The sequence below is a fragment of the Camelus ferus genome, chromosome 20 (assembly GCF_009834535.1).
Source record: "Camelus ferus isolate YT-003-E chromosome 20, BCGSAC_Cfer_1.0, whole genome shotgun sequence".
Classification (NCBI taxonomy): domain Eukaryota; kingdom Metazoa; phylum Chordata; class Mammalia; order Artiodactyla; family Camelidae; genus Camelus; species Camelus ferus.
The window spans coordinates 40675412-40701502 of NC_045715.1; the positions used below are offsets into that span (position 1 = coordinate 40675412).

Below are 26091 nucleotides of genomic sequence, written 5' to 3' on the forward strand. Positions count from 1 at the left end.
CCGAGCACCCATCATCTCCATGAGCCCTTGTCGTCTCACCAAGCACGCGTCATCTCCCCAAGGCTGCATCATGTCCCCAAGCCCACATCTACACAAGCCCACATGATCTCCCCAAGTATGCATCATGTTTCCAGGCCCACATGTCCCCAAGCTGACCTCACAACTCTAAGCCCGCTTCATCTCCCCAAGCCCGCATCATGTCCACAAACCCACATCTCCCAAAAGGCACACAATTTTCACAAGCCTGCATCATTTCCCAAGACCACATCATCTCTCGAAGCCCAATCATCTCCCCAAGCCAACATGATCCCCTCAAGCCCACATAATCTCCCCAATCCCACATCATCTGACCAAGCCCGCATCATCTCTCCAAGTCCACGTAATCTCTCTGAACCTGTGTTGTGTCCCCGAGGTGGCGTCATATCCAGAGCCTGTGTCATGTCAGTGAGCCTACTTCATGTCCACAAGCCAGAAAAATGTCTGCGAGACTGCGTCATCTCCCCGAGCCCGTGTCATGTCCCTGAGCCTACATCATATTCTCTAACCCGCATCATCTCCCCAAGTCCAAATCTCCCCAAGCCCACATCTCCCTAACCCCGCATCATTTCCCCAAGCCTGCATCATGTCCCCAAGCCGACCTCACCACCCTAAGCCCGCTTCATCTCCCCAAGCCCGCATCATGTCCCCAAGCCCACATCTCCCAAAAGGCACATGATTTCCCCAAGCCTGCATCATTTCCCAAGCGCACATCATCTCCCCAAGCCCAATCATCTCCCCAAGCCCACATCATCTCCCGAAGCCCAATCTTATCCCCAAGGCCACATCATGTCATCAAGCCTACATCATGTCTCCAAGCCGACATATCTCTAAGCCCACATCATCTCCCCAAGCCAACATGATCTCCCCAAGCCCGCATCATTTCCCAAGCCCGCATCATCTAGCGGAGTCCGTGTCATGTCCCCAAGTCGGCATAATATCCGCGAGCCTGCATCATTTACGCATGCCCGTGTCATCTCCCGGAGCCGCATCATCTCCCCAAGCCTGCATTATCTCCCCGAGCAAACATCTCCCCAAGCCCGCATGGTCTCTCCAAGCCCACATCATCTCCCCAAGCCCACATCATGTTTTCAGGCCCACATGTCCCCAAGCCGACCTCACCACCCCAAGCCCGCTTCATCTGAAGTCCACATCCTCTCCCCAAGCACAAATCATCTCCCAAGACCGCATGATCTCCCAAGCCCGCTTTATGTCCCCAGTCCCCCGTCATCTCCCAAAACCCACGTCATCTCCCTAAGCCCACATCATGTCTGCAACCCACATCTCCCTAGCCCACATCTTCCCAGCCCACATCTCCCCAAGCCCACGTCATCTCCTTGAACCCGATAAGAACATTTATACAAAGCGCATACTCCGACTGAGTTTCTCAAACCATGTCCCACTGTGACAAATGGTACAATTTATGAGCTCCCTTAATGATGCTTTAAACTTCCAAATAAATAGCATAACTAAAACCAGATCAATGCAGGAGGCAAAGCCCCCCATAATCCCCCCAAACATCCTCACCTACTCCTTTGAGAAGTCTCCACATTGTGTGATTTGACCTCCCTTGCTAACCTATGGAGTAAGCTGAAGCTATGTTATTTCCATGTCTCAGAAGAAGAGCAGGAACACATTATTTGAGCCGAGGGACCCACCACCACAGCACTGCAGGCGAGTAGGACCTAGTTTATAAGTTCCTGGCCCCACCTACTGGGGTTTCTAAAAATTGGAGTTGAGTGGTACGGGGTTGAAGGACTCTCCCCCACTAAAATTATGAGGTCAATATGAGATGTCTTCTGGAAACACCGTTTTACTTTTAAAATAAAAAAAAATTTCCTACGCTGACTTTTTTCTTGCATTCTTTATTTCTCACAAACAATTTAGGTCAATGAAGGAACATGAGTGTTTACATTTTCTACTCGGTATATGTGAAAAACATCCTTTTCAAAAGAAAAGAATTAATCCTTTGTGATCATAGCCAGCAATCAAGTTAAGTCTAGGAATCTGAGAATCAGTTACATTAAAGTAGTGCCTTTTTGTTCCCCCAAACAGTGATTAGGAGGAAAATCTGTAAGCAGGGTTGTTTGAGCAGGTCAAGCAGCAGAGACTCACTGTGATGACCGCACCCACGGAAGCTTCCCGAAACCCCTTCCTCGGGGAGTGTAGGAGCTGAATCTTTGTGCTGGTTCCCGAGAACCCGCCAAGGCGGTGAGCTCCAAATCCAAAGCTGACCTTGCGGGGATCCGCTGCCCCCGCTGAAGGGCAGAGTCGTGTTCTTGGACTCGGTGTGGGGCTCCTGAGCTCTGCTCCTGCTGAGTGCGGCCTGTCCTCGCTGGGGCTGCCGCGGGCCCCAGTTCTCACCGCTGAGTTCACCCCAACGCACAGCCCCTGAGTGAGCCTCCTAGAGATCCCTGCGACAAACGTGAATATGCAGAGGGAGGGGAGGGAGAAGGAAATGTGGGCAAAAGAGGAGGGTAGAAGTATGCTGATGATAGAAAAAAATACGGAGTTAGAGTGGAACAAAATTTTCCAACACCAACATGGAAAAGTGTCAGAGCAGAGGACGTATCTCTGAAGCTGAAGCTTTTCATTCACTGGATTTAATTGCACAGCCTCTCAAAGAGATTTTAGGAAACCCGACTTCATAGAGAAACTAGCGTTCTCGTGATTTATTCCATTGTTTATAAGGAGGAAGAGTAATGAACAATGCCGACCAATAATACGACAGTGACGGGTGATGGTGATACTTACTGAGCACTCGCTACGCGCTGGATGTGTGCCAGACACTTTCCCCGCATCCCCTGTCCCATGTAATCCCTGCAGCGATCACAAACTGGGCATGCTTACCCCCACTTTAGAGACAGAATAAATAGCATCCCTGGGAGTCAGGCCCTGGCTGGCCGGACCCCGAAGTGCACTGTTTGCTCTCCACATTTACACTTCTCCAGCTGCTGTGCGGGGGGCCGGGAGCAGGTGTGCAGGGGCTGTGCTGTAACGTAGGGCACCTTCCTGAAGTGGCAGTTTTCCCTGAGGGTTTGGTGAAAAGGTTTTGGATTTTTTTCCGATGAGTATTAAACATTTCATTCAAAGATTTTAAAGTTAAAAAAAGGTACACAAATACAGATTACATTATACCAAGACAGTATTCTACGTGGCAAAAATCAAAATAAAAAAATTAAAAAGTAAATACACAGGTACTAAACACGCATAATACCCCATACCCACTTCAGGCTGCATACACGCAAAATGCCGTGACCACATACACGCTTATGCGAGAGAAGTTTTTTTTACAACACAATTCCAACCATTCTGACTGTCATCTGTCTTAGTCCCCGGTGAGTAACTTGAGAAAACTTCTATGTAATATAAAAAGAATTGGCAATGGCACATAAAGACTACAAAAAAACAATACAATTAAAAACATATTTGTAATGCAATTCTGTTTAAAATACCGACGTAAATTAAAATACATAGTAAATGTTTTTAGTTAAAAAAAAAAGATTGAAAAACAAAAGGCCACTCTGAATAATGGTTAAAACCTCATCACAGAAAAATACCCATCATTTGTAACATTATGGACAGAAAATTGATGGGTTTTTTTTTTTTTTTGAGAAGATCTCTAACTTGAAAATGTCATTCATTCAAAATTTATTTAAAATTGTAGATGAGATAGTAACTCGCTGTCTACCCCTTTGCAAAATGTGTTATCACGAACATTCTAGTGTGTAGCTCAGGACAAGACAGACAGAAACAACTCAGGCAGAGTTTCTCAAAATGAGGCCCAGGTGGGTCAGGTCCCGGTGCCCCTGTAAAACCTCCAAGAAAGCAAAGGTTATTTTCTATTCTGCAACTTGTTATCTTTATAGGAGTGCAGAAGTGTCAATATCCTTAAAGGGCAGAGCCCTGAGAATAGGTTTTCTGGTACATTTCAGGCTAAAGGCAACATTGTTTTACACAAAGTGCAGAGCTGGCAAGACTGAGCCTAGAAACCAGGGCACAGGGTTAAAGGAAAAGAAACAGATCTAATGGAGTCAGATTTGTTCTTCTCTACTACAGTGCCTTTTGGTGAGAGGTAAGAGGATGTTTCTGGGCAGGTCGTCCTCTGCCCAGGCTGGGGTTCAGGCAGGAGCCCTGCCAGGTTCACCATGACTGTAGACCTGCTCTCCCGCAGAGAAAGTGATAATTACTGGTGATTAAAATTACCTGTCAAAGTCCCCTTCAATTGCCTGTAAACTATACCAAGGTTGGGGGGTACAAAACGTCTCATTGGCTGGTCAATGGTCAGTCTCCCCATACGCAAAGGACCAGTGTCGTGGCAGGCTCCAGGGTGGCCTGGCCAGCACAGCTGCCTGCTTTGCTCTCCAGACTTGGCTTCCTAATGTGGACACTTTCAAAGCTCCAGTCCCTCTTCCTCTGCCCTGGCGCTAATGGCCAGGGTCCCTGTACCCACCTGGGCTGAGCCCAGGCCATGCACACAGCCCACCTGCCTGCTTGTCCATACCGCAAGCTCAGCTGCACACCCCCCACGGGTCCGCAAGCCCAGCGCCTCCACCCTAGGGGGCCCGATCACCATCAGGGATATCAACAACGGATGGCCCACAGGCCAGTGGCGGGCAGCCCTGAACGACCCTGACCCGCTGGCTCAGACGAGGCACAGAGCAGAGTGCAGGAATTGGAACCGCCTCCAGCCCGACCCGCCGCAGCCTGTAGCCTTGGACACTAGCTGTGTGGCCAGACACTAGACTAGGCCAGATCCCCTGCTCGTGGCAGTCGCCATGGAGGACCGGAGCCCAGACTTCCCCGCCCCAACCACGAGGTGATGGGTCAGCTGGGGGTAGTGGTGCACTTGGAGTGAGGGGGGGTCACACAGTGAGGGGCTGCTCCGAGTGGAACTGACCCGGCTGAGGGGTGAGGGGGACCATTTCGGGATGTTGCGGTGGGGGTCCTGCGGTCAGGCAAGAGGGGTGAGCGGTGTGAGGGCGGGGACCTCGGTGTGAGGAGGAGCCCCATTTTGGAGGTCCTGTCAGAGACCCGGCCCTGGCTGGGGGTAGAGGGACAGCAACCGGGTGGGGAGGGGAGGCGAGCAGGGGGAGCGGGGGCTGGGGGTGTTGCCTGGCCCGGGCCGGCGGTGGTGCTGGTTGGGTGCCAGGACCAGTCAGTGGCGGGATGGAGACCTTGCAGGGCGGTCGTGGGGTGGGCCCGGGTGGGGCCGCCCCGCCGCCCCGCCGCCCCGACAGCCCCAGTCGCCGGGCCCCGACACAGCAGGAGCCCCAGCCCGAGCGTCCGCGCTGCGGGCGGGAGGAGGAGGGGCGCGGACGCCGGAACCCGCCCAGAGCGTGTGGAAGCTGGGCCCGAGCCAGGTGCTCCTGGACCAGGTCCCCGAGGAAGGAACGCGCCTGGGGTCTGCGCCGCCGCTTGCCGTCGCCTCTGCTTGCCGTCGCCGGGCAGGTAAGGGGGCGCAGGTCGGGGGAGCCGGCGGGTGAGGCCCGGGCCGCGCAGCTCCTTAGGGCCCTGAGGCGGGTGCCGGGCGCCGCCCTGGTTCGCGGTTGCCCCTCCCCCACATTGGTCGTCCCTGAACCCCGTGTCTTCCCTGCCGGGTATACCCGGGTTTGAGAAAGCGGGTGCAGCTCCGGGAGGTGGGAGGGCGCTGGACGGCCAGGGAGCAGCTCCGACCAGCCTTCAGGCCATGGCCAGCTCTTGGGAGGCGGATGCGTTGCGGTCACGGGGCCGCAGGGGGCGCCGCGGTGGGGTGGGGGCTGCCCCGTGCAAGCCCCTGGATTTGTTCCCTCTTCACCCGCGGCCTGGACTAGGGCGGCCTCTGCTTCCGCATATTCGCGGGGCGCACGTCTGGCGGTCAGCCTGCCCCTGGGAGGCAGACGCGGTGCCGTCAGGGTGCGGGGCCGCGGCATCGGAGGCGGCGGCGGGGAGAGGGGTCTGCCTCTGTCTGTGATCCTGTGGGTTGCTCCCATCTCCCCTGCGTCCTGTCCTGGGTGCGGCCTCTGCTGCCCCAGGTTCGCGGGACGCAGGTGACAGGTCAGTCTGCTCCTGGGAGGCTGGCGCGCGGTGCGACCAGTGTGCGGGGGCGGCGACAGCGACAGCGGGAAAGGGGAGCAAATCCCCGCGCTAACACAGGGCAGCCCCAATTCCGCCATCGCCTCCGCAGCCCCCTGACGGCACAGCGCCCGCCTTCCAGGAGCAGGATGACCTGTCACCTGAGTCCCGAGAACCTGGGGTAGCACAGGACGAGCCTAGGGCAGGCTGCGGGGGGAGTTAGAAGCAAATCCACAGGCTCGCATAGGCAGATCCCTAAACCCGCCGCTGCCGCCGCTTCTGACCGCATGGCGCCCGCCTCCCGGGAGCAGGCTGACCTGGGGACGTGCCTGGGGCAGCAGAGGCCGCCCCCAGGCCCTGCCGCGGGGATGACGGGGAGAAATCGGCCAGCTCACCAGGGGCAGCTCCCCTCTTCTTGCCGCTGCCCCACGTTCGCAGGACACTTGTTTCCAGGTCAGCGGGCGCGGGGAGGCAGGCGCGGTGTGTTCAGGGGGGCGGCTGCGGGGAGGGGGCTGCCCCAGGGGGAGCAGGTGGACTTGCTCTCGCCTTCCCCCAGGCCTATCCTGGGAGCGGCCTCCGCCTCTGCCTCGCAGGACCCACGTCTTCATGGCAGTCTGCTCCTGGGAGGAGGGCGCAGTGCGGTCAGGGGGCAGCATCAGCGGCAGACAGGGAATTTAGGAGGACTGGGCTCTAGGGTGACAGCTCTCCTTTCTGATCTTGTTTCCGTCAGTTGGTGGCTGTAGCCGCTTTTCCTTTAGAGGTTATGACCAGATACTGAACATAGATTTCTATGCTATACAGAAGCCACTATATGTAAAATCTATTTTTACATACAGTGGCTAGCATTTGTAAATCTCAAACTCCCAAATTTATCCCTTCTCACCCCCTTTCCCTGGTAACCATAAGATTGTTTACTAAGCCTGCAAGTATATTTCTATTTTGTAGATGAGTTCACAGTGTCTTTTTTTTAGATTGCACATATGAGTGATATCATACAGTATTTTTCTTCCTGTTTCTGGCTCACTTCACTTAGAATAACAATCTCTAGGTCAAACCATGTTGCTGCAAGTGGCATTATTATATCCTTTCTATGGCAGAGTAGTATTCCATTGTATAAGTATACCACGTCTTCTTTATCCAGTCTTCTGTTGATGCACACGAAAAGGTTTCTATTCTTAATCAAATTCTCCTAAGCCCCACCACATCCAAGGCAGGCCCCAAGTTCTATGCTGATGAGCACAGGCCTCTGTCCAGTGTTACTGAGCTGGCCTCAGACTGGATGCATCGCCTGGTGGTCACTTCAGATTTACGGCCCCCACTGCCCATCCCAGGATCCGCACATGCACCCAATGGCCTGCAGAAGCCAGTCGGAGGTGGGCAGAGGGGACCAGGGGGTACTGCACATCTGTGCTGGGAGGACCGTGGTGCACTGCAGAACTGTGCTGGGAGGACAAGGATGCGCTGCAGAACTGTGATGGAGGAGGCACTGCAGATCTGTCCTGGGAGGACCAGGGTGCACTGGAGAGCTGTGCTGGGGGACCAGGGTGCACTGGAAATCATCCACAGGAGCCAGTACAGGGAGCCGCCTGCTCCCTACACACCAGACTTCCACAAAGTCTGACCTCTATTGTCGGAGGACACATGGAGGGCCAGCGTCACGGGTGGTTAAAGAATTTATCAAAGGCCAGGAGGAGTTCAAGAACAAAGGAAAGTTTAACAGTTACGCTGCCACAGTGGGCCACACAGACGACAGGTGCCCGCGTGTCCACCGAGTGGGAACGTGCAGGGTCTTTTAAGAGGAAGGGGCTGTGAACACAAAGGGACTAGGGAACAGCCTTCTGACTGTCTGTAAGTGAGGTGAGAGGCTTTGGTACTTGGGGGGGATAGTGGATTTATGACTCCTGTAAGATGGAGACGTGGGCTGACGCCAGCAAGACCGTGGGACTCATGACTGATCAGGGGAGACGGGCTGAGCCACGTCGGCCTGAGCTGTGCGGTGAGGCTGGTCGTTTCCCAGGGCTGTCAATTCTGCCAAGGCAGACACCCGCCAGGAGTTTATCTTCTGAGGAGGAGCAGGCAGGCGCCGAAGGGCTGGAGGTTTGGGGGCACAGGGCCTCGGCAGGCACCAGCTGCCACTGGCTCCGTGACCGGCAAACAGCTCAGAAAGCCACGCAGTCTGCACAGCCCTCCTGTCGCCAGCCAGGAGGGGACCAGTGATGACCACGCCCATCATTTTGTCCCTGCGTCCGACTTAGGACCCACAGGGGGAAGCCGGACGTGCCCCCAGCCGTCACAGGGCCCCCTTCTCGCCCCTCGTCCCGTTTCTCCAGGTTCACAGCCCCCATCAGGCACCCCTGAGCTCTCCCTTTTTCCACAAAGAAGCTGTCCATACACAGAGAATATTTTAACACATTAACATATACATCGTGCACTACGCATACCTGTAGTACGTGTGTCTGTCGCAGACCTGCATGTGTGTGCAGTAACACCCAGCAGCACTCACACACGATACAAGCACCGAGCTCCCCCGGCCCCTCCCTGCCTGGAGGCCTTGCAGAGCCCGGGGACGGGCGCAGACTCCCTGGCTGCAGCAGCTCCGAGAACCCAGCCTTTGCCTGTCCTATGAGAGTGCCCACCACACCCTCACCAGGGAAGGGAGAGGTGCCCACCAGGGCTAGGAGGACAGGAGGGCTCAAGTTAAGGCCTGGTACCCTGGTCTGCAGTGGGCCATGTTGGCAGCATCCCTGTGGGAGGCAGGGAACAGGTGACCACCAGGACTCCCACTGTCCCCTGGGGTCCCTGGCACCAGTTGCCCCACCCCTACACACCCAAAGAGGCGCCTCTGCTGCGCCTGGACTCCCCCAGGGCATCTGAGACAGCACCCACCCAGAGAAACGGGAACTTCAGGAAGCAGGCGGTGCCACCGGTTTCAGTCCCGTTCTTAGTGTTCGCAGAGTGGTGGTTAGGGGGTTCACACTCCGGGTCCGCAACTGAATTCCTAGGAAGTTCAGCTACCACTTCCTGGAAAGTGGGGCTGTGGACAAAGAGCCCAGCCTGTGGGAGCACAGGTACCTGGGACAGAGCAGGGAAGGGGAAGGGGTGCCCAGGGGACCCAGGCTGCATGGGAGCCACCTCCACAGCTTCCGCCTTTGGTGAGTGGGGCCCAGGAGGGACAGGGACAGATGAAGCGCAGGGGGCCAAAGAAGGGGTGACCCCACCTCAGGGAAGGGACCCCACAGAGGGTCCAGGAGGGAGAGGGACATGGTTCAGGGGGTAATGAAATGGAACCCCTGCCTCAGGGATGGGACCCCACAGAGGTTACAGGAGGGACAGGGTCGGACTCTGTGCAGTGGGACAACGAAGGGGAGACCCCACATCAGGGACACCACAGAGGGCCCAGGAGGGAGAGGGGCAGATTGAGTGCGGGGGGGGGGGGGTAATGAGGGGAGACCCCAACTCAGGGACCCCAAGAGGTCCCAGGACAGGGACAGGCAAAGTGTGCGGGGTAATAAAGAGGAGACCCCACCTCAGGGACTGGACCCCACACAGGGTCCAGGAGCACCTGAGCCTGCACGGCGGAAGGCAAGCTGCCCAGCGGTCGTGCTGCCCACCCAGCACAAGGATGAGGGAGCCCTGGCAGGGGCTCGCCCACACCAACAGCGCTGGTGCATCAGAGGCCAATGGAGCTCAGCTGGGCTGCCAGGCCTTCAAGGAGCGTGTCCCGATCAGTGGGCAGAAGCCTGCCCCGGGCTGCACTGGGCTAGTTGTGCCAGAGACACGTGGCTGGCCTGGGTTTCCGAGAGCTCGGAGCTGGCAGTACAGGGGCTGCACACCAGCTCCACTGGCTACAGGAGGGGCGATGGGAGCCAGGGCGCAGAAGGTCAGGACTAGGAGCCGAGGGCTGGGAGCAGGTGGGCGCAGAGACGCAGACCAGCACCTGGAGGGAACTAAGGAACAGGGGAGACTTCTGGGGGCCCAGGGAGCAAAGAAGAGGCTTAAGGTACCCAAGGGCCAGCAGCACTGCTGGGAGGGGACCAGGGTGGGACAGAGACTCTGCCAGGGGAGAGCTGCCCAGAAAGGGAGGGGCACCTAGCAGCTCCAGGGAGAAGGGCCCAGGAGCAGAGCAGAACGAGGCGGGTGACCTGCGGCAGGTCAGAAGGCAGGTGCTGCTAAGGGCCAGCACTCCAGGGACAAAGCTCAGGGAGGCCACAGGTGAGCAGGAGACTGAAGACCAAGAAGGCAGGCGGCTTCTCAGGAACATGGAGAAAGCAAGTAGAACATGTGCGGGGTGAGCAGGGGCTGGGAGGGCAGGGCGGCCGCTCCAGCATCTCCAGGAAGCAGGTAGGGCTTGTGCAGGTGGGTGGGGGCTGAAGGGCACAGGGCTAACACAGGATTTCAGGAAGCAGGCAGAGTTAATGCAGGTGGACAAGGGGCTGGGAGGGCAAGGAGCTGACCCAGGAAATCCAAAGAGCAAAGCCAGTCCTGGGAAAGAAATTCCCGGACTGGATCTGAACTAGGCTGAGGGCTCTGGGGCCGGCGCTGTTCAAGGCCTGTAGCTCCAGGGACAAGGGTCAGAGAAGGTGTAGGTGAGCAGGGGGCTGCACCAGGAGGGCAGGGGGCTGCCGCAGGAGCCCGGGGACATGGCAGAGAGTTTGAGCAAAGGTCTGAGTAGTTGAGCAGGCCCAGCTGAGGGCTTCCTGGGACAGCAGGACCCTTGAGCCCCTGAGGGGCTGGCCGGATGGCGTGCTGGGGTGGAGAGACCTCCCTGGCAAGGGAGTTCTGTGGGAATGAAGGAGAGGGGTCACCCCAAGGGGACCCGATGGGCCCAGTCCTTGGGCTCAAGGGCCCGTGGTGGGATGGGAAAGGAGGGGTGGACATGCTATAGCCTGGTGGGGTGAAACAGACCCTGGACCCAGCAGAGGGAAGGAAAACGCAGGGCTCATTCAGGGCCTGAGCTGGGCTGCCAGCCGGAGCAGAGCACAAGGGTCAGGGTGAGAGGAGACAGGCCCGGCCAGGGATGGGCCCGGGCTGCTGGCACCAAACAGGAGAGGAAGGTGGGGGCAGTGTGGGGCTCCAAACTGTGCTGAAGGATGAGCTGGACTGAGGAAGGACAAGGGCAGAAGGAAAGCAGGGACCTGAGAGCCACGAGCTGGGGTGGGGTCAGAGGCCCTGGTGGGAGGGGGAAGTGAGCCGAGGGGCTGCAGCTGGAGGTCCAGAAGAGGGACCGGAGCTCCCCAAGGCAGAGTGTCGCAGCCGGGCTGAGGCCACAGGGATTGAAAGGGGAGGGGCGAGGAGGAGGCCTGCAGGGACAGGGTCCAGGGGGGCCAGGGCCCAGGGCCCAGGGCCCAGGTGCTCTGGCTGCAGAGCTGACCCAGTCGACACGGGCCCGGAGGGCAAAGAGCAGGCCAGGCAAGGGGCCACGAGCAGGCTTCTGGGTGGTGGAGGCCCACCACGCCAAGGAGAGGCCCGCTCACCCAGGGCAGGGCCGGGCTGGGGCAGCAGGACGGTGAGCTCAGGGGACCAGCGGACGCTGGCCGGGAGCAGGCAGCACTGGTCAGGACCCAGACACAGGGCTCAGTCAGGCCAGGCACTTGCAGGAGGTTAGGGACCTGGGGGGCTGTCACCCAGGTGATCACCCAGCTCTGACCCACAGCCGCAGAGGCACGAGGCCCCAGGTGGTGAGGGCCCTGCCGGCCAGCTGGTTTGCAGACATTCTGGAAGCATGTGGGGTGCTGGGCTCAGGGGTGCCCAGACCTGGGCACGTGACACCCTGCCCGGACCCTCCCAGGGGTGAAGCCCCGGTGGTCACACGGCCCTACTTTCTTGCAGCCTCCACCAAGGCCCCATCGGTCTATCCTCCGACTGCTGGATGCGGGGACGCTCCTGGCTCCACGGTGCCCTTCGGCTGCCTGGTCTGGGGCTACATCCCTGAGCCGGTGACGGTGACCTGGAACTCGGGCGCCCTGTCCAGCGGCATCCACACCTTCCCGTCCATTCTCATGTCCTCGGGGCTCTACTCCCTCAGCAGCTTGGCGACCATGCCCGCCAGCAGCTCGGCCGGCAAGACCTTCATCTGCAACGTAGCCCACCCGGTCAGCAGCACCAAGGCGGACAAGCATGTGGGTAAGAGGACAGGCCTCAGGGAGGGCGTCCACTCCCAGACAGGACCGAGGTCAGCCCTCCTCCCGGCTCGAACCACATGCCAGGATGGTGACCTCTGCCCAAGGTATCAGAGGAGATGCGGTCACCTCACCTGAAGGCCTCCCAGGCTATGTGAGGGGTCCTCTGGGTGTTTCCACCAGGTTCAAGGTGGGCACAGGCTGGACAACTCTAACCCACAGAACTGGTGCCGATGTGCACCTTCCACAACCTGTCCCCTGACCTAAACTCCACCCAGGGCCATCTCCCGCCCACAGGAACCCCCCCATCTTCTCTCTCTGCAGCGCTCCACAGCGAAGACCCCAGCTCCCAGTGTCCCAAATGCCCAGGTAAGGGAGCCAGGCTACACCCTCCATCGCAAGGAAGTGACCAGACACCAGGCCCCGCCTGATGAGGGAAACGTGCCCTACAGGAGGCCCGTCAGGTGCTGACCCACATCTTGTTTCCCCCACCAGCCCCTGAGCTCCTTGGAGGGCCCAAGGTCTTCATCTTCCCCCCGAAACCCAAGGACATCCTGTCCATCACCCGAACGCCTGAGGTCACGTGCCTTGTGGTGGACGTGGGCAAGGAAGACCCTGAGATCGAGTTCAGCTGGTCCGTGGATGACACAGAGGTACACACGGCGGAGACAAAGCCAAAGGAGGAACAGTTCAACAGCACGTACCGCGTGGTCAGCGTCCTGCCCACCCAGCACCAGGACTGGCTGACGGGGAAGGCGTTCAAGTGCAAGGTCAACAACAAAGCTCCCCCGGCCCCCATCGAGAGGACCTTCTCCAAGGCCAAAGGTGGGAGGGACAACGGGCATGGGAGGGTCCTGTGGGGCTGCTCAGAGTGACCGCCATGCTCGCAGACACACCTGTCCCCACAGGGCAGGCCCGGGAGCCGCAGGTGTACACCCTGGCCCCACACCAGGAAGACCTGGCCAAGGACACCGTGGGCGTAACCTGCCTGATCAAAGGCTTCTACCCACCTGACATCGACGCTGAGTGGCAGAGAAACGGGCGGCCGGAGTCAGAGGGCGCCTACGCCACCACGCTGCCCCAGCCGGACAACGACGGGACCTACTTCCTCCACAGCAAGCTCTCGGTGGGAAAGAACACCATGGCAGCGGGGGAGAAGGCTTCACCTGTGTGGTGATGCACGAGGCTCTACACAGATCACTCCACCCAGAAATCCATCTCCAGTCTCCGGGTAAATGAGCCTCACCCCCCTCCCCGAGGCTCTCAGGGTCCCGCGGGACGCCTGAGCCCCACCCCTGTGTACATACCTCCGGGCCAGCATGAAATAAAACACCCAGTACCTCCCTGGGGCCCTGCAACACTGTCATGGTTCTTTCGTGCAGAGCTCCGGCGCCGCCGGGCCTGCGGGAGGCGGGGGCAGGCCAGGCTCTGAGGACAAACTTGGTGCCAACGGAGGCAGGCAGCAGCCCGAGGCCAGAGAGGGGGCTCTGCCAGAGGCAGCCGCTCCCCAGGGTCCAGGGTCCGGCCAGCACCTACTCAGGCTGCAGTGTGTAGAGGGGACTGGTAGAGCCTCCCAGGGACCCTCACGGAATGAGTGCACGGTTCTTCCCACCTCTGTCCAAGCCCAACTGTGGGACAGTGGCAGGTCCTTGTCCCCGCAGTTCCCATCCCCGGGGCCTCGAGGGTCCACGTGCTGACACCCTGTCAACATGGGAGCCACGCCTGGCCGGCGATGGGGGCCACAGGCCTCCTGCTCCCAGGTCACACGGAGATCAGGCCCTACATTCCCGCGGCGAGGTGCTCGGGGCCAGATCTGTAACCTCGAGGGGACACTCACCCAGGCCCACAGGAAACAAGCCCTCTCATGGAGCACACCAGCCTGCACACCCCTCGTTCTCCTGCAGACTCACGCACACGCACGTGCCTGTGCAACTGCACACAAGGGCACAACCACACAAGTGCACACAAGCCAGCCTTGCTCACTGGGTCCTCAACGGGGTACCCGCCCGGGGGCCAGACCAGAGCCTGGAGCCCCGGGTCTCATGAACCCTCTGTGGACACCAGCTTGGTCCCCACTCGTCAAAGCCCCCAGCAGCACTGACCACACTCTGACCACACTGGCCAGCTGAGACCCCCACCCCTCCTCTCCCCAGGACACCCGCACCCCCGCCTCAACAGACAGAGACCCAACACCCCACTGGTCCCTAGCACGCCCACCCCACCCCCTCGGGCACACAGGGACACCTCAAGGTTGCCTCCACCCTTCCCTGCAGTAGGACCCACCACAGACCTGCTCTGCAGGCCCCCCTGCCGTCTAGGCCTGGCCTCCGGTGGGAGGGAAGGCAGGGGTCAGGGCACCCTCTCCCCAGAGGACCCCATGAAAGGCACCGCAGAGGAGAGGATGAGGGACACCCACTGGCCAGGCCGAGATCTGGGCCCAAGGAGTCCGGCCAAGACTTGAGGCCCAAGCGGGAGAAATGGGGGACACGAGGTCGGTGCCCAGGGATTGACCTCAGGGAACCATTGATCCAGCCCCCCAAGGGGATCCTAGTGCCCCACCCACCCTGTCACAGAGGGACCCATCCCCAGGCACCACTGACGCTTGCCCTGGCACGTGACGGGCAGCCACAGAGCTGACCACCCCGTCCCTGTCCAGAGCCACTCCTGGAGGAGGAGAGCTGTGCCGAGGCCCAGAGCGGGGAGCTGGACGGGCTGGGACCACATCTCCATCTTCATCACCCTCTTCCTGCTCAGCGTGTGCTACAGCGCCACAGTGACCCTCTTCAAGGTGGGTGGGCCAGGCCAGCTGTCCCTGCTGTCCCCACACAGCGCCCGCACAGTGCCCCTTCCCTGTCCACTCCCTGTCCCTCCCTGTCCCCTTCCTGTCCCCTCACAGTCCCGTCACTGTCTCCTCACTCTCCCCTCTTGTCCTTTCTGTCCACTGTCTGTCCTCCGTCTCTCCAGTTCATTCTGTTCTCTCACTGCCTCTCTCTGTCCCTGTCGGGACCTCCCTGTCCCTGGCTGTGCCCATGGAGTCCTCGTGCCACCCCACCTGAGCACACTCGCGGCCGGCAGTCCCCGGGCTGGGAGGCCAGGTCCTTGCGGGCAGCTGGCACGAGGGGCCCCCGGCTGTGCCCTCACCCGCCGTCCCTGCAGGTGAGTGGATCTCCTCCTCGGTGGTGGAGCTGAAGCAGACGATTGTCCCAGACCACAGAAACGTGATCGGGCAGGGGGGCTAGCGTGCCCTCTGGGGTGTCCATGGCCACCCCAGACCCCAGAGGTACCCCGTTCATCACTCCGAGCTGCTCAGCCAACTACTCCACCCGATGCCTTGCCAGCTCTGATCTCTCGGCCGTGCTCACCTGCACCTCCATCCTCCGACCTCATGGCCACCACCGACCACACCCTGCACCCTGCCCACCTTCAGGGGACCAAGTGGACAGCAGGTGCTACCACCAACCTGAGCCGAGGGGTCTGCCTGTCCTCATCGGAGTGCCCGGGGCACCCTGGGGTTCCCTTGGATGAACAGGAGGCTGGCCATCCTGGGGCAGTGGGCAGGGATTGCTCTGTGGACACCATCAGGTTGGTCATCAAGCAGGGTCCCCAAGGGGAGGCGCCTGTGTCAGATCCTTGGTGGGAACATACGCAGCCCTGGCCAACGTCTCACAGCAGGGAGGCTTTTGGATGTGCCATCAACGGTCAGCCAAGTACTCAGCTCTGAGAAGGGCCCGGGGCCCATGGCCCCTACAGGAGCCAGGCCTGCCAGGAAGGGGGTGAGGTCTCCCCACTCCAGCTTCCCAGAGACGGGCCTGGTGACCGGGTCCCCCATGGGCAGGACACAGCCTCGCTGGATAGAGCAAGAGGGACACTGGCAAAACAGGGCAGTGGCCGCAGCCAGCCTGCCCTGTGGCCAGCGGCCTGAGACACCTTCAGCAGGAGCTCCCCTGCACTGGGCGGTGGGGTGAGAGGCGGGCCCCGGGAGGAGGGAGCCCGACAGCCTGGCGTCCCGGCCCAAGACCCCTGGGCCTCTCCTGTCTTGTCCCTGGATGGGGAGGGCAGGCCCCACTGCCGGGTGGTGGCAGGGGATGGGGGGGCACTACAGCCAGGGGTCACGGCAGGCCTGGCTTGGGAAGCTGTGCATCCTTTCTAAATGTCTGGAGCCCACGAACTTTCTGCGCTGTTTATCTTTGGTTTGGGTTTTTTGTTGGGAGACTCTGGCTTGTCATGTTTTGGGTTGTTCAGACAATAAAGCATCCTTTACCATTCCATAGCTCTCTGGGAATCGCTCTATGTTGCGGCCCCTCCCCTGGTGACTCCACAGCCTGGCCGCCCTCCACACCCTCCCAGCCCCAGGCCCCAGCTCTCCCCCCACCACACCCATCCCTGGGGTTCCCTGGGGGCGCGGAGTCAGCAGCAAGTCCCAGGTGTCGGACGCCTGGTCAGCACGGCTGCTGTAACACACACCACAGTCGGGTTGGAACCACAGAAATTATTGTCTCCCGTCCTGGAGCAGCACGTCCCAGGTCGAGGAGCGTGAAGGCCACTGTGCCCACCGGCTGCCAAGGGTGCAGGGACGGAGTCAGGACTCGGTCCTCCCGGGAGGCCAGAACCTGAGCTCCAGTCCCTCCTGGTGGTTCCATCTCAAAGGAACAGTCTCAAGTCCCAGGTTGTAGGAGACACAGCACTCCCCAGAGGGCAGACACAGGAGTCACAGCTGTCTGCCCTTCGCAGGAAACGCTCCAGGAAATGGAGGCCAGCGCCTGGTCGGGGCTGGCTCTGCTGGGCGATCCAGGTCAGCAGTTCAGGAGAGCTCAGTCACCCACGGGACGCGGCCCTGGGCGGCTGGACATTGTCCAAGTGTCTGTGTGAGCCTTTCAGTGTGTCAGGGAAGGGGGGGCGAAATCAATGTGCCGAGTCTGGCTCTACGGCCCCAGGGGAGGCCAGCAGGACAGGCTCCTGGAGGGGAGCTGGGACCAGCACTGAGTGTCTGTCAGTAAAGCCACAGCACCCTAGGGCCGTTGGAAAGGGCCATTCCGGCTTCCTGTGGGGGACAGGCAGACAGACAGACAGACAGAGAGACAGAGGAAGACAGAGAATTTTATGCAGGAAAGGGACAACTTGCCCCACTGTGCTCTACACCGAAGACGGTGAGGCCATGGGGGCGGGCAGCCGGGTCCAGGCGCATCGCCGGCCCTCAGGGACCCTGCCAGGCGTGAGGACACTGGGCACCCTCTGCCTCCAGGGCTCTATCGGGGCTCCGGAAACCATCCTGGGGGTCTCCCCCACTCGCAGTTTCCCTCACACGGAACACCTAACCAACAAGCTGAACCTGCCAATGGTCCCTGCAGCCTGCCCGGTCCCAGGCCCTGCCCTCACCTCCATCCCCTGGACCACGGATCTGCCTCCAGCCAGACATTCCCACGGGGACACCAGGCCGGTCGATACCGGGCTGGCCCCACGGGTCCCTGAGGAGCATCAGTCCCAGAACAGCTGCCCCCCACCAGGCCTGAGGGCCCCGTCCTGACCCTGGGGCAACACCAGGCCACAGCGCGTCCCCCATGCACAACCCCTCCTGGGCCCCTGGAAGCGAAGTGGCCGACGCCTTCCCTTGAGCCCCTGTGTCAGCACCGGTGTGAGCCTGAGGTCAGCCTCCTGCTGCTCCTGACCCCTCGGGGCCCTGCCCCGGGCAAGACCTCCGACACACTCCTGTCAGTGTCGCACCTCTCCTGCCCGCACCCCCATCCACATCTTACACACACACACACACACACACACACACACACACACCCTGGGATGCCACCCCACTGCGCTCCTGGGCCCCCACCAGGTCCCCCCTCCTCCCGCCCTCCAAGGGGAACGTCTGCCAGTCTGAGCCTTGAATACCTGGATTGCTGTCCGTGTGTGGTGTCCGTGGATGTGGAGAAAAGAAACCCTTGTGCACTGTTGGTGAGAACATAAATTGGCATTACCGTTGTGCAAAACAGTTTGGAAGCCCCTCAAAGAAATTTCAGAAACAACTACCACACTTGCAGCAATCTCACTGCTTAGAATAAACCCGAGCGAACATACAACAGGTCTTAAAGAGGCACTGAACACCCACTGCACAGCAGCTCCGTTGACAATACCTACCACGAGGCAGGAACTCGAGTGTCCTTCCGTGGATGGACAGATGAGCATGATGTGGGCTAAGCGTACAATGGAACAGTACTGCCCCTGAAGAAAGAAGAACATTGTGACGTGTGTGACAGCACGGGGGCACCTGGAGGACATCGGATCGCGTACCATGAGCCAGGGGCAAGACGGTGAATCGTGTGCGATTCCACTTGTGTGAGCGATTAGGAGTGGCCGCATTCCCAGAAAGAGAAAATACAGAAGTGGCTGCAGCCGGGGGAGAACGGGGGGTTGTTGTTTACGGGCATAGGGTTTCACATGTAAAGATGGGAAGAGTTATGGAGACACAGGTGGTCGTGATTGCACTTTATGAATGTATTTACTGTCCCCAAAACCCGTAGAAAGGTTTGACATGGTACACTTTCTTAGGGGCAAATCCTATTCTTTTACCACAATAAAAAAACCTTTAAGCAGGAGAAATCTAACCCATTAAATAACATCTGAAAGCCTTCAGGAAGACCTGGAGCCTGTGTCTCTCCCTGTGGAAGAAACCGGTGGCAGCAGGATGGAGCTGCACAGCTGCCTGGCCCAGGGCTGGACCCCCTGTGGAGGCCGGCGGGCGCCGGAGGAGCAGCTTCTCCACACTGACGGCGTGAGGGTGCAGGGCAGTGACAACGTGCACGGCTGTAGCACAGCCCCCCAGCCAAAGGACGGTTCCTTCAGTTTGCTCTCCAACAGGTGTAAACTTCTCTTCTGAACAACCCTAACCTAGAGACACACAAAGGGAAGGGAACGCTAAGAAAGCTGCTTACGGCTTAGCTAACCTGACGTAGAACAAGAACAGCACAACCCACTGCTTGTTGGCCACCGTGGACCACGTTAAGCTTCCCGATTAAAAGACAGCAATACACTTTGTGTCTCCACCTAATGCAGGGAAATTATCTCAGATGTAATATAAAACTGCCAACCCTCCTCCAGGAAAGGCTTCAACTGCCATTGACCATCTTAAGTATCTTCGGCTGATGTTCATTTCTCGTGTTGATGAATAACCTCCGTCTTGGGTGTCCTGCAGCTTATATGCTGAGGTATGTAGCATCACCACTAACACGTCTTATGTCAGACGGTAGGGGCTGGGGGTGGATGGAACAGGTTGGTTATAGAGGAGGACAGGGAGATGGTGGAGTAGAAGGACACAGAGCACATTCACATTACATCTACATGTGGAGCACGTCTCACTGGAGAAAAATGGAGACTGGCAGAGAGACTCCTGCACAGCCAAGGCGCTGAAGATAGGTCCACGAGGAGTCACAAAGGGATGGAAGAGAGGTTCTCGATTTGGAACGCAGCCTCGAGGAGGGGACCCGGGACAGGGAGACACGTCATGGCCCGGAGGTCTTCCCTGGGGCGTGGGCAGCTTGAGAGGGTTAGTAATAAGAATGGTAACCAAGTTAGGGAAAAGAAGAGATGAAAACAGTTTGAACCTTTACGGGGACCTGGAAAATATAAAAAGAGAACCCCTCACCAGAGGGCTACAGTAGCTAAAACTTAAAACACTGGAAGGGGCGAACAGGAGACTAGGTGATACCGGAGACCCCACGTGACCTGGAAGACAGAACCATGGGAATTACCCAGTCAGTACTACAAAAGGAAAAACAACTTTTTTTTTTTTTTAAATTGAGAGCAGTTTAAGGAATCTATGGAACTACATCAACTGTCCTAACATTGGCATGATCGGGCTCCCAGAAGCAGAAGAGAGAGAGAAAAAAGTTGAAAATGTACTTAATGAAATTATAGCAAAAACTCAACAACCATGAAGAAAGAGAGACATTTCCAGGCGTAGGAATCACACAGTCCTTAACAAACTGAACCCAGAGAGACCCACACCAAGACACGTCACAATTAAATTGGCAAAAGTTAAGGATAAAGAGAGAATTCTGAAGACAGAAAGAGAACAACAGAGTCACGTACAAGGAACTGCCACAAAGGTAGCAGTTGATTTTTCTGCAGAAACTCTGCAGACCAGATGGGAGAGGCATGATCTATACAAATGCTAAAAGGAAAAAACCTACAACCTAGGGGATGTCACCCTGGAAGATTGTCGTTTAGACCTAAAGGAGAGACAAGAACTTCTCAGGCAAGGAAACCCTGGAGCAGTTCATCAACCCTCAGAGACATGTCAAAGGTCTTCCTGGAGGGGAACACACAGGCTATTGCAAGACGCAAGAATTTACAGCAAAGGCAAATCCCACTAAGAGGCAAATTAAAGCCTGAGGGTCATCAACTAAATAAGCAAAAGATTAAAAGATAAAATACGTAAAATTAACTGTGACTGCAGTAAACAGCAGTTCACAGGAAGAAGTAAAATATAACATCAAAAAAAAAAAAAAAACGGGGGTGGGTCACAGAGGAAACAAACAAAAAAAATGAGACACGTGAAAAGCTGCTCACATTCCTAATCATTAGGGAAATGTAAATCAAAACCAAAATGAGACGTCACCACGAAGACTACAAATAAGAAATATTGGTGAAGAGATGGGGTAAACGGAACCCTTGTCGCTGTTAGCAGGAGTGCAAATTGGTGCAGCCTCTGGGGAAAACAGTAAGGAAAATCCTCAGAAAAACTAAAGATAGAGCTATCACACGGTCCAGCAATTGCACTCCCGCGTATACATCCGAAGGAAACAAAAACAAGAATTTGAAAAGATACATGCACCCCAAGGTACATAGCAACTGTATGAACAAGAGTCAGCATACGGAAGCAACACAAGTGTCTGTCGGCAGGAAAATGGATAAAGGTGGTACGATGTATAAACACGATGGAATAATGCTCAGCCGTGCAGAAGAATGATTTCTGCCGTTTGTGACATTGGTGGTTCTCTACAGTATGAGGCTTAGTGAAGTAAGTCAGACAAAGGCAAATGCTCTAGGATATCACTTGTATGTGGAATCTAAAAATGAATAGAAGTGAATAAATGTAACAACAGGAAAACAGACACACCGATAGACAGATCAAATTAGTGGTTACCCGTGTGGAGAGGAGAGGGGGAAGGGGCTACGTAAGGACAGGGAATTAAGAAATACCAACTACTATGTATAAAATACATAGGCTACTAGGACTATTGCACAGCACAGGGAGTATAGTCAGTGCTTCTAATAACTTCAACTGGAATGTAGTCTCTAAAAGTATTGAATCACCATTTTGTATGTTGTCCACCTGAAACTAATATAACATTGTCACTGAAGTGTATTTAACTTAAATGTATGTATATACACAAATTCATATCAAAATAAGAAACCATCTTCAAATTCCACCCACCACACTGGGGATCAATCATGCTTCTCTGTGGGGCGTGACTCCGAGACATTGGGCCAAGAAGAGGACTCAGGTTACGAAAATGGACGTGGCTCCTGCCCCGAGACACACGAGGTCTTGGGACGCTGGTCCAGACTGCGTTCTTTCTCTGAAACTACCTTACGTTACAGAAGGCTCATTTGCTGTCCATGAGGCCTTTTCCACATCAGACAATGACTGAGCCCTGTGTGAACCCAAGGCCTTCCAGGCCGCTGTCCGTGGTCCTGACTCAGACTAGCCGGCTGTTTCAGCTACTGTCCATGGTTCTGCTTCTGCTGCTCTGCACGGGGTAATGATATTTTTAGATTAAACAGACTTTGCCCTTTTAGGGTAGTTTTAGGCTAACAGATATGTTGAGCAGAAAGTCCACAGGGTCCCACAAATTCCAGTGCCCCACACATACGCCCAGTTTCACCTATTATGAATATCTTGCTCCAGTGTGCTACATTTGTCAGAAATGATGACCCAGGTTAATACCTTATGATTAACTGAAGTCCATAGGCAACACCATGGCTCACTATTATCTGCACAATTCTATGAGTTTTGACAAATGCATGATGCCATTTGCATCCAGAGGCCCCGAGGCTGCTGTCCATGGAACTGCCTTGATCAGGTACACTGTTCAGGCTGCTGCCCATCGGTCCACCATTTCAGTAACACAAAGTACAACTTCACTGCCTTGAAGACCCGCTGTACCTCACCTCCTCATTTCCCACCCCTCCCACACAAACTCCTGGCAGCCACTCATCTCATTGTCTCCATAGATGAGCTCCTTCAAATACCGTGTAGTAGGAATCTCACAGAGAGTATAACCTTCTCTGGTTGGCTCCTTTCACTAAGCGATGCGCATTTTCATTTCCCCATGTCCTTTTGTGGCTCAATGGCTCATTTCTTCTTCTTTTTTAATGGTCATTTCTTACTTTGGGGGACTATGGGAGGGTAATTCATTTTTCTGAATGGAGATACTGGGGATTGAACCAAGGACCTCATGCATGCTAAGCACACGCTCTATCATTGATCAATACTCTCCCCCCATTTCTTCTGCTATTAACATCTTTTTAAACAGCTTTATTGAGATGCAATTGATACACAAAATAAATGCATATATTTAAGGTACATCTGAGTTTGCACATATGCAGACACCTGTGAAACCATCATTAATGTCAAGGTAGTAAATATATCCATTCCTCTAAAAGTTTCCTTGTGCTTTGGGTTTATTGGGATGGGGGGAGGAGCACATGTCTGTGAAGAACATTTATCACGAAATCTACTCTCTTAACGAATATCTGGGTGCATAATGCAGTGTTGTAAACTGTAGGCACAACGTTACACACAGAGCCTCGGAATAGAACTCATTTTGCATAACTGAAAATTTATACCTATTGAATCACAGCAGAATCAAAGAATATCGCCACAAAAAATCAATGAAGCACAAAAGAAAGAAGCAAGAAGGAATAGAGGAACAATTTAACTACAAGACAGACAGAGAACTATTAAAAACAACAGTGATAATAGGCCTTTCCCTGCCACAATTCCCTTAAATGTAAATGGATTAAATTATCAGAGCAAAAGATATAGAGTGGCTGAGTGGATGACAAGCAAGGTCCAAATCTGTGCCATCACAAGGGACTCACTTTAGGTTTAAGGACACATGTAAGCTGGTCATGAAGGGATGGAAAAAGGTACTCCATGAAAAAGGCAAACGAAAGGAAGCAAGGATGGGTACACTTGGACAAAATAGACTTGAAGGTAAAAACAGTCATAAGAGACCCAGAAGGACGCTATACAATGATGAAAAAATCAATTCTTCACAAAAGGCTTCGTCCTTTTTATTCTGAAATCCTATTCCACTGTCTGGATGCATCCACTCACCTACTGAGGGACATCCTGTGCACATCCACGTTTGAATTAAGCTATGAATAAAGCATCTGTAGACATTTATAAACCATAAACATCGCTGCACAGATTTGGGGTGGACATGAGTTTTCAGCCCATTTGAACAGGTGAGTGTCTAGGAATGCAGTTGCTGGGTTGTATGGCAAGATTAGGTTTAGATTTTGGAGAAACTGCCGAGCTCTCCTGCAGACGGGCTTTTCCGTTTTGCACCCACCCGCAGCGGAGGAGGCCTCCTGCTGCCCCACACCCTCACCAGCGCTGGGAGGTGCTGGGTTTCGGTGTTGCTTCTGGACGTCCACCGTTCTAACAGCTGTGTGGTGGTCTTACTCGTTTTCACTTACAGTGTCCAACGACGTAGGATGTGGAGGAAACTTGTGCTTCCTTCTCTGCATCTGTGAGTCTTCTTAGGTGAGAGGTCTGTCCAGGGCTTTTAGTCATTTTTAACTGGGTTGTCTGTTTCCTTGTTGCTGAAGCCTTGTTCTGTCCCATCCCTGAGGTGGGGTCTCTCCTTCATTGCCCCCTGCACTCTTTCTGTCCCTGTCCCTCCTGGAACCTCTGTGGGGTCCCATTCCTGATGTGGGGTCTCTCATTCATTTCCCACCTGCACTCTCTCTGTCCCTGCCCCTTCTGGACCCTTTGTAGGGTCCCTGATGTGGGGTCCCCCCTTCATGCCTACCTGCACTCTATCCCTGGCACTCCTGGACCCTCTTTGGGGTCCCATCACTGAGTTGTGGTCCCCCCTTCATTGTCTCCGTGCACTCCATCTATCCTTGCTCCTCCTGGACCCTCTGTGGGGTTTTATGGTGGGGTCTCCCCTTCATTTCCTCCCTGCACTCTGTCTGTCCCTGTCCTACTTGACCCTCTATGGGTTCCATCCCTGAGGTGGGGTCTCCCCTTCATTGCCCCCCTGCGCTTCATCTGTCCCTCTCCCTCCTGGACCCTCTGTGGGGTCCCATCCCTGAGGTGGGGTCACCCCTTCTTTGGCCCCCTGCGCTTCATCTGTCCCTGTCCCTCCTGGGCCCCACTCACCAAAGGCGGAAGCTGTGGAGGTGGCTCCCGTGCAGCCTGGGTCCCCTGGGCACCCCTTCCCCTGCCCTGCTCTGTCCCAGGTACCTGTGCTCCCACAGGCTGGGCTCTTTGTCCACAGCCCCACTTTCCAGGAAGTGGTAGCTGAACTTCCTAGGAATTCAGTTGCGGACCTGGAGTGTGAACCCCCTAACCACCACTCTGCGAACACTAAGAATGGGACTGAAACCGGTGGCACCGCCTGCTTCCTGAAGTTCCCGTTTCTCTGGGTGGGTGCTGTCTCAGATGACCTGGGGGAGTCCAGGCGCAGCAGAGGCGCCTCATTGGGTGTGTGGGGTGGGGCAACTGGTGCCAGGGACCCCAGGGGACAGTGGGAGTCCTGGTGGTCACCTGTTCCCTGCCTCCCACAGGGATGCTGCCAACATGGCCCACTGCAGACCAGGGTACCAGGCCTTAACTTGAGCCCTCCTGTCCTCCTAGCCCTGGTGGGCACCTCTCCCTTCCCTGGTGAGGGTGTGGTGGGCACTCTCATAGGACAGGCAAAGGCTGGGTTCTCGGAGCTGCTGCAGCCAGGGAGTCTGCGCCCGTCCCCGGGCTCTGCAAGGCCTCCAGGCAGGGAGGGGCCGGGGGAGCTCGGTGCTTGTATCGTGTGTGAGTGCTGCTGGGTGTTACTGCACACACATGCAGGTCTGCGACAGACACACGTACTACAGGTATGCGTAGTGCACGATGTATATGTTAATGTGTTAAAATATTCTCTGTGTATGGACAGCTTCTTTGTGGAAAAAGGGAGAGCTCAGGGGTGCCTGATGGGGGCTGTGAACCTGGAGAAACGGGACGAGGGGCGAGAAGGGGGCCCTGTGACGGCTGGGGGCACGTCCGGCTTCCCCCTGTGGGTCCTAAGTCGGACGCAGGGACAAAATGATGGGCGTGGTCATCACTGGTCCCCTCCTGGCTGGCGACAGGAGGGCTGTGCAGACTGCGTGGCTTTCTGAGCTGTTGCCGGTCACGGAGCCAGTGGCAGCTGGTGCCTGCCGAGGCCCTGTGCCCCCAAACCTCCAGCCCTTCGGCGCCTGCCTGCTCCTCCTCAGAAGATAAACTCCTGGCGGGTGTCTGCCTTGGCAGAATTGACAGCCCTGGGAAACGACCAGCCTCACCGCACAGCTCAGGCCGACGTGGCTCAGCCCGTCTCCCCTGATCAGTCATGAGTCCCACGGTCTTGCTGGCGTCAGCCCACGTCTCCATCTTACAGGAGTCATAAATCCACTATCCCCCCAAGTACCAAAGCCTCTCACCTCACTTACAGACAGTCAGAAGGCTGTTCCCTAGTCCCTTTGTGTTCACAGCCCCTTCCTCTTAAAAGACCCTGCACGTTCCCACTCGGTGGACACGCGGGCACCTGTCGTCTGTGTGGCCCACTGTAGCAGCGTAACTGTTAAACTTTCCTTTGTTCTTGAACTCCTCCTGGCCTTTGATAAATTCTTTAACCACCCGTGA

The 26091-nt window shown here is 56.5% G+C and overlaps 1 long non-coding RNA gene and 1 pseudogene across 2 annotated transcripts; one reads left to right on the forward strand and one right to left on the reverse strand.

The window, feature by feature from the left end:
• The first annotated feature begins 6085 nt into the window (after positions 1 to 6085).
• LOC116658130 lies at positions 6086 to 15448 on the forward strand (annotated as a pseudogene). The gene is made up of 7 exons (XR_004313296.1): positions 6086 to 6543; positions 11920 to 12213; positions 12534 to 12578; positions 12705 to 13034; positions 13118 to 13440; positions 14866 to 15001; positions 15366 to 15448. The product of XR_004313296.1 is annotated as an immunoglobulin heavy constant gamma 1-like (transcript).
• An 8601-nt stretch (positions 15449 to 24049) lies between these two features.
• On the reverse strand, positions 24050 to 24533 carry LOC116658345. Its single transcript, XR_004313704.1, has 3 exons — positions 24428 to 24533; positions 24265 to 24273; positions 24050 to 24192 (listed from the first exon to the last, which is right to left on the reverse strand). It is a non-coding gene; the product is annotated as an uncharacterized LOC116658345 (long non-coding RNA).
• Positions 24534 to 26091: the final 1558 nt, after the last annotated feature.